This window comes from Gallinula chloropus (assembly GCF_964237585.1).
Source record: "Gallinula chloropus genome assembly, chromosome: 2".
NCBI lineage: Eukaryota > Metazoa > Chordata > Aves > Gruiformes > Rallidae > Gallinula > Gallinula chloropus.
In genome coordinates, this window is record NC_140086.1 from 51,488,335 (window position 1) to 51,501,835 (window position 13,501).

The window sequence follows — 13,501 nt, forward strand, 5'->3', positions numbered from 1 at the left end:
CTTGTTGTTAAAAAAACCCAAACCTTACCCAAATAGTATGTCTATCCTACATTCCTGTAAGAGGCTATTTATTAAAAGTAAAACACATACACACACAAGTTGCTTTCTAGAGTGAAATTAAGGCATGTTTTCCCTAAAATCCTGCTCATCTGCCAGTGAGCTCAAGGGGGACATGGGAAAGACGGTCCCAGGTTGAGCACAGTTGAGACTATCTGACACAGAGCCTGAGAGAAAATGGAGCTAGACTTTGCTAAGGAGTTCCTCTCACTGATCTCACAGACCTGTTTTTCTCCTGTCAACACCAATACATCAGTGCTCACCCACACACCCAACTGTCCTACACCCAGCCATACTGCACCGAACTACGCCAGAGCCTACTTGGGTGCACTGAGAGGTTTCTAATGGGCAGGAGGTTTGATTCAGGAGTAAATACTTCTATATCTACACACACACTGATCGTGGCTAGCTCAGCACACAGCTGGTTAGATTCCTAGTGATGCACAATCTGCACATCCGTCATACAGTTTTCCAACCCTCACCCTTCCCTTTTACCCACATCACAGGATACCAGTGTAACTTACCCTACTTTTCTGAGCAACCTTTTGAGCTCTGCTTTGAATTGGACTCTGCAGGATGTTAAAATGGCACTATGCAGAGTATATATGTGTAGTAAAATTTGCTGCTATACGTTCTCCTCCCCGTCAAACCAAGAAAGGTTTAGTTTGACAACAGCCACTCTCCAGGCTTTCCCTCTTTACTTCACCAACTTTACCACTCAGAAAATTTTTATTTCATGTCCTTAAAACTCACTATAGAGAAACTAGAGGACAATTAAAATTGAGTCATTTCAAAATGAACTCTGCAGCAAAACATGAAATAAAGAGGGGAATTTCCTAACATTCAGACCACTTGCACCTCCAGGCTCTGTCACTCTTTCTCTGCCAAGATCCAGACACCAAGGCATCACAATTACTACCCAATATGTCTCCACTGCTGCTGTGCTTCTTCAAAGCAGATTTCCCAAGGCTTCTTCAAGTCATCTTTGCAGTAGCCCATCACTGAGCTGGAGGATTAACTGTGAGATTTGCTGAAGTTTGAGAGCTGCCTCACAACAGAGCTGGAAGACAGCCCTTGCATCTGCCTGGCTCCTTGCAAAAACACATGAACAAGGCAATCATAGTTCCAATAACCTGGCACAACTGAAGGAGTATTAATGTTACAGGGTTTAATAAAAAAAGTAAATATGGGCATTCACTACAAAAAGTAAAACTACAATTACTGAGCTTCCATCACAGCAGACAGAAATGGGAGTAAAAAAAAAAAACCCAATAAAAGAGAACTGATTTTAGCATCACTTAACTGTGCAGTGAAAGAATAAGGAAAAAAAATCTGATCACTCTTTCAAGCTCAGAAGCTGAATTTACAAGAAAGCCGTGTCAATTCAAGCACATAGTCTTGTCCTATGCAGCCATCCAGGTTTCTAAAGATCTGTGCAGAAACATGACGCTGGATGTTTGAGAACCACCAGAGCCCAGGTCCAGCAGACTTGCAGTGTTTAAGTACAGTAAATGCTACCCAGTTTTAGTTAGAAACATAGGTGACTATGCTCCTTCACATTACCAAAAAAAACCCCCAAACAACTTAGCCTCTGGAAAGTAGATTGTTACCCAATAGCTCTTGGGAGCTAGAACTCCAGGTTGAGTTGAAGGCACTGATAGTATATTTTTACAGATCATTCAGTACACCAGATACCACATATTTGGCCTCCAGGTGGGTCATGACCCCAGAGACTTTAAAGGAGAGGAACTGAACTGGAGGATGAGGGAGGGGGTGAGTGTTGTTGTTATGGCTTAAAGCAATTTCACAATTACCTGATAGCGAATGATGAATCTGATGCAAACACCCTCCATTAAGTCGGCTCTATCAAGTCCTTACTTTGTGTTTAACCTAATGATGTAATTGTGTTCTCCAAAACACATAATCTGGCTTCTGATCTGGCCTAACCCCACAGGAAAGTTTCTCTTCAAAGGAAAAGAAAGCAAGTTCCTTCACAAAGGCACTGCCAGGCCCAGCACAGCTTCTGTATCTCAAAGGGTTATCTCAGGCAAAGAGAGACCAGGCATGTATTTATGCTGTAGAAGAGTTTGGGAACTGGTTGTTTCAGGTACAGCTAGCATTTTCTGTTACTTACGTCATTCTTATTGATGCTCTGTCAACAGTATTTTTTTCCCACTAGAGCACCATTAGGATGTAATCATGAGCATGCACACAGCAGAAAGAATGACAGTTAATAATGACAATAACAAATATATCTGCTAAATAAAAGCGCAGACTTCCAAGTCAAAAAAGTACATATCCAGTGTTAACTGTGGCATTCAGTGGGGAAAGACATGTGTGAGCCAGTACAAGAGGGCAAGGTGGAGTACAGTCTCATTAGCAGCTCTCTTATCTCATAAGCTTTGTAAGATCCCTTTTCTTTCCCACAGCCCTTTCAGGGTCCTGAGATTCTCACTCTGCTTTTGTCTTGGTTAGAGATATTCCAACTCAACTGCAAAAAGAGTTTACAATCTTATGGAGCAGGTGGTAGGTTCACAAAGTCTTTCAGGAAAAAAGGAATTATCAGTTTGTATTGACTGTTTACAGTGGAGTTTCATTTTCATTTTATTTTGAAGAAAATACTGATATAGCTTCCAGTACCATTTAGAATCCACTCTTTCAGTCTGATGTTGCCACTACTGCATCAGAGGAATGGGAAAGATCAAGACTGCCTATTTTTTCCTAACAAGGTACATTTCTTACTACTCAATTAATAGTAACTGTACTTGGAACGTTACATCAGATTTCCTTGGGTTTAGACAATTCCTTGGACAGAGAGAAACAAATGGATATACAACAGAGGTACACACAGGATGGTGGAACAGGGCAGCTGTTCCCCTACAACGTGAAACAGAAAGCAAATCACAAGTAGTGCTAATATAGAGGCTGCTATGCCCTTACTGCTCCCATCCCTTCCACCCCAAAACTATCCTCACATTCATCAGGCAGAGTCCACAAAATAATAAACATACTAAAAGTAAAGCTCACACCTGAATTCAGGACGGTATTAGTAAGCTGAACTTAACTTGCATGAAGCTGTCAACCTCAAATCACCCCCAAATACTGAAAAAAATAATCCTGAGTTGTGTTTTTAAAAATTCAGTGATTTGAGAGTTTTCACCTTCATAGTATAAACCAGTGTGATGTAACACTGAGGCTGAAAAAGGAAAAACCACAAAGAAATAGAAACTGAAACTCAATCTCCTGCTTTACTTCAAATCTTAACCGTCTCTGTAGTTCTCTGGAACAGCACTATTTGCTGAGCTGTATCATAATGAGGAGTTTACAACTGCAATCAGAAATAGAATATACTGCGAGGTGCAGTGCTAGAGAAGTCACTGCATGTTAAGCTCAAGTCAAGTTTCCCAAAATGGTAGTTCAGTACTTTTAGGTTACTAGTTCAAGGCCATGTGTTTATTGCCTAACACCCCACATTTTCCTTCATCTTTCAAATGTTCTGATAAAACTCTCCCAGAACCTTTGGATGCAATCTTCTCATAGTGCGAAATTTTGAAACCCTATTTTAGAATTAAGCCTGTGCAGTTAAGAGTTGAACTATGTAAATTGAACAACAGTCAGTTCTTATCCCCAAACTGGAGCTGGAAGTAATTCTGTAAGATTTCTCTGGGTGAAGCTTTGTGACAACCTTGCATCAGCTTTACTTTTCTCCAGGTTATGGCTCCCACTCAGAGAAGAAATGTCACATTTCAGGTAGGCAAAAATCTTACGACACAGTGAGAATAAAACTGGTGGAGTCAGTGCACTGGGGATGCTCAACACATTCCTCCAGCTAGGACTGGAATGATTTAGGGATTAAGCATGCACCAAACTTCTTTTGATGCCACTTCCTCAGTAAAAAGATGCAACAAACATCTGATCTCACTAATGTCTGTGAACTCACCCACAGTGACTACACAATAGCAAAAATTATGGAGGATTAGTTCATGTGAATAAATGACACTGTGCTAGAAACATTTAAAGCAGTATATGCCTTCCTGAATATGGAAGAATACAGGAAAACCTGCGGTACAGAGGCTGGACCATGGAGCAAAACTGACAGATACCATTTGGTGGAGCACTTGGAATCAAGGAGCGTTGTTTGACGCATGTTGTAAATGCAGAGCTTGTTTCCATGGGCAAAAACTGTCCTGTGCAAACAAACTCTCATATGCAAGTAGGCACTGTATGTTCTGTCACCCATTGTGTGCACCCATACACTTCTACTGTCTCATCTACTGTCTCTTCTACACTTCTCATCTACCCCCCGCACAGCTGTTCACACAAACCACCCACCCCAGGCTTTTACCGATAACACCATTTCTCTAATTATTCCTCCTCTGTCTCCCTACTGTGGAAAAAGGAACTTAATTAGAAGCCACAAAAAAACCCATATTTTGTGTTTGTACTATTAAAAACATACATATCCTTTTCAGTTATCTCCCATTGCATCCCCTGGTGTTGCATGGAAAGGCTGATGATACAGGGTTGTAGACAACGACAGGAAGTCAGATGAAACCAAATTTAAGCATAAAGACTATAAAAGAGTAGAAAAGAGAATACAAAATCAGTCCCCAGTAATACAAAAATAAATGCTCAGTAGTATATAGCCAGGAATGAGAAGGTTATATAGTGGAGCACGAACATGGATAGGCCTATATGTTTCATGATATAGAAGCTTTCAGGAGTTGTGTTGATTTAGCCTACTCTGGCTGCAAGACTTTTAGAGCTCTTTTAAATGATGCTATGCAACAAGCAGAGAAGTTACTCCAAAGGTTTTCTAGGGTTTTTAGAATTAATTTGTAGAAGATAGAGCAAATCCTTTTATGCTACCGAGATCTTTCCAAATGTGCTTAGGGAATAGAACACAACTATGCACCCTCAGCAGAAGAGGGACATTTTCAACAGAAAAACCTTCAAGTAAATAAAACCAAGCAACAAAGGTTATCACCCTACAAACCTAGCTTTTCATTTTGATATTTTGGTAATGTTAAAAAACTTGTTATTTTAAAAGGAGTATATGCTCACACACTCATTGCAGAGGCAGCACAAATCATTGAGGAGCACTTTTGAATATCTTGGCCTGTTTCTTTAAAACAAACGTGCTCATACATAGCTTTTCCTATTTACGTTCTCTGCTCTAAATCAATAGGACAATTAACCACATTATTAATGCCGGTGCAATGCAGCCAAATCAGTAATGCTGCTTAATCCCAGCTCTAGGATTGAAGTGTATTTTTGCTGTTTAATTTTGATTTTGCAATTAGTTGTAGACATGAATTATAATTTATTCTCCTTAACAACTTAGCATGTTAGCAGAGTCAGGCAAGTTACATGTTTGAATCCTTTCAGCCACCACTGCTATAATCACATAGCAGATAAAACTAATGTGGTATCTGAGTAATTAATGTAATAACTATTTAAATAGCTCTAACCACATTCAGCATTTTGCTCCTTACTGATTTGTTTTTCCAAGCCCAAATTTGTTCCCCAAATCATGTAGCCAAAATTGGTACCTGTTCCCAAACCTTACAACTTTTTACTGAAACTGGGTTTTTATATACTTTTCACGTATGTAAGTGTACAGTCATTCACTAACAACACATATTCTGCTAGTAATACACAGTTCTTACTGTAAGTTATTAGCTAACTACTGTATGTAGTAATTACTAAGAAAAACAAACTATTCAGAACCATTAGAGACAAAATTTATGTAGTTTACAATAATATATAATGTAAACTGTTTATTCTCAGATGCATCAGTTAATTTAAAGCTGTGTTTTTAATAGATATATAATACTTGTTTCAATGGAACACTGTGTTAATATTGCACTATTTTAAAAAAAAATTGTATGTGGACTTCTTTCATATCCATGGCTGGGAAGCTCAGCTGACAGTCTTATTGCATCTTTCTAAATAGAAAACACAAATCTGTATTTGTCAACAATTTTAATGCTGATAACTATCACTAATTGCTTTCTTTCATGAATTATGTATTTTTTCCTCTCTGGGGAGTTGCTTCTATCCTGAGAAAGTGAAAGTTACTATAGTTTCAAAAGATCCATATAATGACATAAAAAGGAGCATTAATAATGGCATCTCGACTTGCACTGCTTGTGAAAACCAAAACGATGCTGATCGAGGAAGCGTATGTGGGCTGGTTATGTAGAAGGTGAGCACTTCACCTACAATACCAAGCATCCTTTAAATGGCTTATCAACTCTTCAACACAACTGGACTAACAAAGGCCACCATATGAAGCTAATGATATTAATATAAATTCCAACTGTCAAAGTTTGCTCAAACCCATTTGTAATTCTTCCTGCTTTTTTCCCTGTACATCCCACCTACACCACTCCTCATGACCTGCCTTCAGACCTCAGTACTGCAAGTCCAAATTCACCTGCCTGCTGGGGTGTTACTGTCTTCAACAGGGCTATGGAGTAGGGCTGTGCACTACGGCTTAGTGAGCCACACACGTAAATTCCTGCAAATCTTTAGGCCACTAGGCTGCAAAAATCTAAGCTTTAAACATCATAGCTTATGCTATTTATTTATTGTATGCCCGCTACCATTTATATAGGGACTTAACGTATACACCCTACTTGACAGTTTTCAAGACTGGTAACCAAGATGATGCTATTTGATAGAAAAGTGGCATAAAAATTCACCACTAAAATGCAGAAAATAGAAGCTAAAATGTAATCCATCCTGACATAATCTCAACACCAGACTGTACGGTACAAACATTAAAGAGGGAAACTGTTAATAAAAATCATCCTAGGTATCTACATCTGCGGGAAAAGTGTTTTTCCCCATGCTCTTTTCTTCCTTTTTAAAAAAGCTTTCTCATGTGAAAGTGCTACTAAATAAGGGAGACAAAGAAATGTTTATTGCTGAGCAATATAAACTAATTGCTGTTCATCTTGTAGAGACGTTCCTCAGTCTGAAAACTCTTAATTCTACCAACACGTACTGACACCAGTAAAAAATACCCGAGCGGAAAGCATAAGGGTAACACAGATTACATTGGCTCTTAAAACCTTCAAAACAGAGATGACACAATTCTTCAGGAACATTCACTCGGTATTTTTCCACAGTATGCACCTCATCTGGTGCATGTTCTGCTTTGTGACAGCTGTAGCAGACTAAAAATGAAACACTGGAATAGGCCTTTGTAAACTTCAACCTTTCTTTTGCTGTAAGCAGTCCTTTGCCCCCGCCCCGAAGCTGGCAGAGTTGGAGATGGACTGTGGCAGTTCTTCAGATATGCAACGTGAAAGCAATGGCAGGGTTACCAACTCAAAAAAGAGACGGTCTCAGCAGACAGAGATTGTCTGTGACACTGTACAAACCAGCACCCAAGAGTCTCACGTGGCATTTCCAACATCTTCAGCTGCAAAGCGCATAATGCTGCCAAAAACACCATCAAGTTTTATTCCTTTCCCTCTTCAGGAAGATTATTAAACAAATCTCTAACACATACTTTTAAATTAAAAAGCAAAATTAAATCAAGGAGTAATAAAGAAAGACTTTAGTAAAAAACTTGCTTTCAATAACACACTTGGATAGAAGGTTAAGTGGACTGCTGGTTCCTCACCTCCTCCAAAAAATCAACTGTTTTCCTCATGCAGCCCTGTCTGAAAACGCAGCAAGTCTGAAAAACACTCCTTGTTTTTTACAGGGCTTGGAAACCATCATCCCTAAAAAGAAACCACCAAAGCTGGACACAAGCCTCTCTTCTCTTGCAGAGGGGTTGTATCATGTCTCCTCACAGCACGTTCCTGTGCAGTTCTTCCGAAAACATCATTTTCAAATAGGTCAAAACGATCACATTTCTGCTCACCTGAAGTCAGAACATGTTTCAGAAAGGCACAAATAACTCTTCTTATCTGAAGTCCCCATGCGGTCCCTAGATAGAGAGGCATATCTAACATCATCATTCTTCTGCAGCCATGTTTAGCCGGTGATGCGGAGACAAAACCACCCCAGCAAGCCAGCTGCTTCCCTCACCATTCCTATGCTAAAAGCAATGCAGTGCTTGGGCAAGGAAACCCTGCGTAGGTCAAAACCGTATCAATCAGCCTAAGCCTACAAGTAATGTCAAGTTTAATACCATTCATACATTATTTGCAACTTCTCTGCTGTGGGGAAACAGTGTCTAAATTGCTCATAGAATTTCTATTTAAAAACCCAGTAAGTTTCTTGCATTGAATTTTAGTGGAAATGAACTTCAGGGTGCAGAGGGCATTGTGGAGTCCTTCCTTTTCCTTTTGTGCAACATGTGTTTGTCATGTGTCAGAGCTGCCTCTACTTTCTCCCCTCCCCAGAATGCCACAAATTCTTCTGTAAAATAAACAAAGCTCTATCCAGAATCTCTGAAATTACCAGAGGCAACCCCTGTTTGAGATCAAAGATGCACATCACTACTGGGACTTCTGCAACATCCCAGATGAAATTTACAACAAAAGGACCATTGACAGAACAAAAACCATTAACATCACATCCAGGAATATATCTAAAAAGAAGAGCTGTGACATTCAAGCTACCTTCTATAGATACTTCAGAATCCCAATAGGTATTTGCAGGATAAATGTTCACAAATAGTATTTTTAAAATGCCATTTAGGTCTGGCAAAGAAAAACCTTTATCTTTACTTAAAGCAGAAATGCAAAAATTGAAAATTATGTACTACTAACAATGGAGAAGAAAATAATCTATTTTTAATGCCTGTATTTGTTCCATGATGCAACTTGTTGCCCAATGCGACAAGCTGTGTATGGGATCTTTATATGTTGGAAGAAGAAAACATAGTAATAAAGTACATTATTTGTTGGAGACACCAGATGTGCTTCTCTACTTGTTTTTCTCCCAAATGGAAAAGTCTTAATGATGTTTGCTGGGTAGACTTAATTTACCTGTGAGGTAAACATGCTTAGCTGAGGCAATCTGATTACCAAAGCTGCTATTATGGTTTAGTGAGTGAATACCACAGAAAATTCACAGGTTCTATGCATTCTTGAAGGCATGCACATTAAAACTCCCAGTAAATACTGACGCTCAAGAAACTAATGCTTGTGATACTTTGCTGTGACTGCTGCTACAGTAGGATACTGTGTGTGAAATTCTCATTGTGAGAATTTGAATTGAATTGAAAAAAACCCTACCTGATAAATAAACACTTTATAGCAACAAAACTATTTTCTCCAGTAGATGAGGAAATAAAAAATCTTAATAAGCCATATACTTCCCTTTTACATACTCTGAATAATGAAATTTTAAGGTTACAAAATCAACCATTATAGTTCAATTACCTATTTCTCTAAGCAGTTTTATTGTTCAGTTTAATTTATAGAGCCTTTCATATCATATAGAGATACACTTATTGTTATATTAATTGTTTGTCAAGATAAAGCTGAAAACAGATTCAAAGAGGAACCTCATCCAGTTCCTACAGCAAAAGCCAGTCCAATCTCATTGATCAATAAATCACCTTAATCCTTTCTTCATTCATTACTGCCTTATTGCAAAAGCATGAAGCCGAAGCCTAGAAAGTCAAAGTTAAGGCCTGACCTTCCATCTCCCTGCTATCTGGCCGCTCCCTTGTGTACCCCTCAAACACACATGCTATCATTTCCTGATGAGTTTAGAAGGGGTTATCAGGAGAGTTTCAAGACATGTGTCAGTTTTGCAGCAACCTGAATGCTATACAAACATCTTCTGTGTTTAATAGGCGATTTGTATTTTAGTAGGTTTATCCATTCCCAACTTTATTTGTTTAAAGGTGCCTTAACCTTGACATAAATCAATGCTAAGCATCTCTATAGAGTACTTCTAAAGAGTTTAAAAATTAAGCTCTTTGGAGAGCTCTATTTTGCAAGCATGTTCCTTTAAAAAAAAAAAAAAGACACAAACTTTTCAAATTTTTAATCTTATTCCCCCTTGAAAATTAGGCTGTTTATTAATTTTTACTCTTCTTTTAAAGATCACAATGAAACACCAAGTTAGTCACTATAAAAATGCCACCACCGCTGGCTCCCGAGTATCTTTTTCTTCCTAATTCGACAATGAGTGTTTGTGTAAAACAGTAGGGCCAAAGAGTCGGAGGCCCCGGGTTGTATCTCGCAGCAACCCCCCCCTTCCAAAGGAAAACAAAAAGCACTGAACCTTTTCTGCCACATGCCCTGTCCTTCCCCCACCACCTCTCTGGTGAAGACAGCCATTATTACATTTCCTTTCGGGTTATTTACAAGGTCTTGGCTCTGACATTGATTTCTTATCTGTTTCTATGACAAATGTTAGGTGTTAATAAGCTGTCGCTTTAAGGAAAGATAATGCTAAACAAATTATAGGAATTAATTACTCAAAAATATTCTTTTGGAGTTTTTGGTGAGAGTTGGTTTGGTTTTGGTTGGGGTTTTTTTGTGAGCATTGAAAGAACAACAGCAAAAATTGCTCAGGACCAGAAAAAACCCCATATTTTTCCCAACCAATTAATGAACAACAGCAAAAATTGCTCAGGACCAGAAAAAAACCCCATATTTTTCCCAACCAATTAATAAGTGGCATATTAAAAGAAGTTCCAGTTCAGACTAGGCAGTACCCTGATACTCTAAGGCGAATTTGCCCGGGGATAGAGAGTAACCGCGCAGGAGCAGCGCTCTAAGGAGCAAAGTATTTTAATTTTCTAAGGGAAGGTTTCTCCTTTTTCAAATATTTTGCTCACGGTATAAATTTTAGGATCAAAGGTGAAAGTTCAGAAATCTTTTCAGTTACAGAACCATTAAAATGATAAACATTTGGGATCCCAAAGTACACTTCTACTCTAACTGTCCTTTCAGCCCTGCATTGACTGCACTATAATAGCTGCCAACATTTGGTAAGGATTAGCCTTTCATTTAGACAAAAGCAAGCATTCCTTAGCTAAATCAGCACTTTTTGCCATCAGACTCATAAAACCTTTTCACAACACAGATTTTCAAGAGAATCCTTTAGGGTTTTAGGATGCTGCTCCTTTTACTAAGTAACAAAATACACCCCAGGGTGTCTCATTGACCGCACTCAGCTGTCCTTTGACCTCCTCAATTGTTTAGCCCTAACTTCAGGGCCACAGAATCTGCCTCCCCCCCATCAAAAAGGTTAATGTTGCTTCCCCCTAGCACCTGGCAAAGCAAAATCCTAGAGGTTCCCCGCTCTTCCACACTTCTACCATGTTCCTGATGTTACCAAGCAAAATGTTCTTGCTGGCAGGTTTCTGGAACCTGCTCTGAACACTGCTCAGAACCTGGGCTGTGGCCGTGACCCCTTTGCTCTGCTCGGGGCTGCCCTTGCCCCAGGGATACAACAGGTCATAAAGCAGGAATAGATCTTCAGCCTTCTGGGTACACTGGCTATTTAAATGCAACAAGAAACTATGCGAGCTCAATATTGTATACTGGGACAAACCTTCCCCCTTTAAGAAGTCAGGAGAAAAAGAAAAAAAAAAAGATGTGTGAGAATCTCAGTTGGAAGCACAAATCCATCCCAATCATTACAAAGATCTGCATTCTTCTTCCCATTTGTTTTAAACCCTTTGAGAGAGCAAACAAACATCCACCCTGCAAATGCATAAAACATATATTATGCTAGTTGCTTAGGTATTTGCAGTGCTTTAAGTAACACAGCAAAGGCAAACTCTTACAGCTTCAAAAGAACTGTCACTAAATAACGAAGTTGACCTCACTGTGTTTATATAGGGAAAAAAAATGGAAGCACAAAAAATAGCCCTCTTTGGTGAAGGCTGTTTAATTCTATCAATTGGATTTCAAGATTTTTGAAGAACTCAGACACTGAACATGCCCAAAAGAAAAATGAAATTGTTAATTTGCAGTCCCCACTGTATCTAAAATGCAGTTCATGGAAATGAAAGCACAGGTGCTGGACACAAACATACAACATATTGTCTATTAGGAAAGGCAAGTACGGTACCTTCTCAGATTCCTTCTAACCTATTTGAAATGCAGTCATGATTAAAGGGTGCAGCTAAGAGTTTGTGAAGCCTTGCTGCAAAGTTGTTTAAAACTCCTGAATACCTGAAAAGTAAGAAGGGAGAAAAAAAGAAATAAATTAGAACGACTCACACCACCACACAGAGTTCATAACAAGCCAACAAAACCTGCCTGTCTAAACCTGGTCTAGGGCAAAAGCTGAACTGGGGTGTGGAAAGGAGGGTTGCCTGCTTAAAAAGGCATCTTTTTTTTTTTAGATGACTATTTGGTTGAAGGTGCATGGCAGCTTCTCTGCATTCTACCAGAAGTTTGTCACAGAATTGGCACATTTGTGGCACTGAAGTTGCTGTATGAAATATTAGGAACTCTGCACACTCAATGTGAGAATTTACTGTCACAGAAACATAAAAAACATGATAGTGTAGAAGTAATTGTTTTACTATTGCTTTAAAGAGAAACAAACTGAATAGGTGAGTGGTTATCTACACTAAACTGAAGATCAGTGTTCAAAATGAAGGCAGAATTAGCTGGTTGCTTTCCTACCTGACTTTAATAAAGGTATTTAGGTGAAAACATTTCTAACAGAAATTACGGTTTATAAAAGAGAATACACAACAATGGTGTAACAAGCAGCAGGCAGAAGAATAACTCCTAAAACACGGCTGTACAGAGCAGTAATTAACATCAAGAGAAGCTCTAAATTAAGTTACCGTTGACTGGACTTTGACAAGACCTTCTTAGGCACACAAGCTGGTTTGGTTTCTCAATGGAAATGGACAATATTTTGCCAAAAGATTTAAAGGAATTCTCCCTGTTCTTCACAAATGGGATTTTAGGCTTAAAGCTGGGACCTTGGGCCTGCTGTCAAAACCAGAATGAACACGACTGTTCCAGCGGTACGCCTAGAATTCACAACCCAGGCTTTAAAATTAAGAGCAATATAGCTTTAATTTTCCTCCTCCCCCTCCCGTTTAAGAGGGCAGCTATAACCCTCTCACTCAGGAAGGGGTTTGGGTAGGGCTGCTTCGTTCTGAGGAGCGACATGGAACGACTCTATTGCCTGGGACCACCGATGCGACCCTGCGCCGTGCATCCCCCGCCATGCCGAGAGCGAACCCATCCCAGATGGCCAACAAGGTTAACGCAACGCACGCAGCCCCAGACCAAACTGTAGGGCTCTGCAGAGGCTCCGGTGATTGCAGAATGTCAGTAATCCAATTCCAACAGCTCCTGGCTCTGAAATTGCTATTTTTCGGACACGTGCTGAACATTTCACCTGCTAGTAATGACATTTTTGTATTTTCTTCTAATTACACTCAAAGCTAAGACCTTTGGCCCTAGGCCACAGACCTCTATTCAGGCTGCACACATTCTCTTAAACGCCCTGATCCTTTGTTGTCACTCTCGGTCTTTCATCTATT

At 39.4% G+C, this 13,501-nt stretch overlaps 1 protein-coding gene across 1 annotated transcript in view; it reads right to left on the bottom strand.

Moving 5' to 3' along the window:
* GREB1L (GREB1 like retinoic acid receptor coactivator) overlaps window positions 1-13,501 on the bottom strand; it is a 144,513-nt gene that overhangs the window by 68,267 nt on the left and 62,745 nt on the right. The window contains exon 2 of the mRNA XM_084260386.1: window positions 12,061-12,164. The gene's annotated coding sequence lies outside the window, so the exon portion shown is untranslated. The remainder of the gene's footprint in view (window positions 1-12,060; window positions 12,165-13,501) is intronic.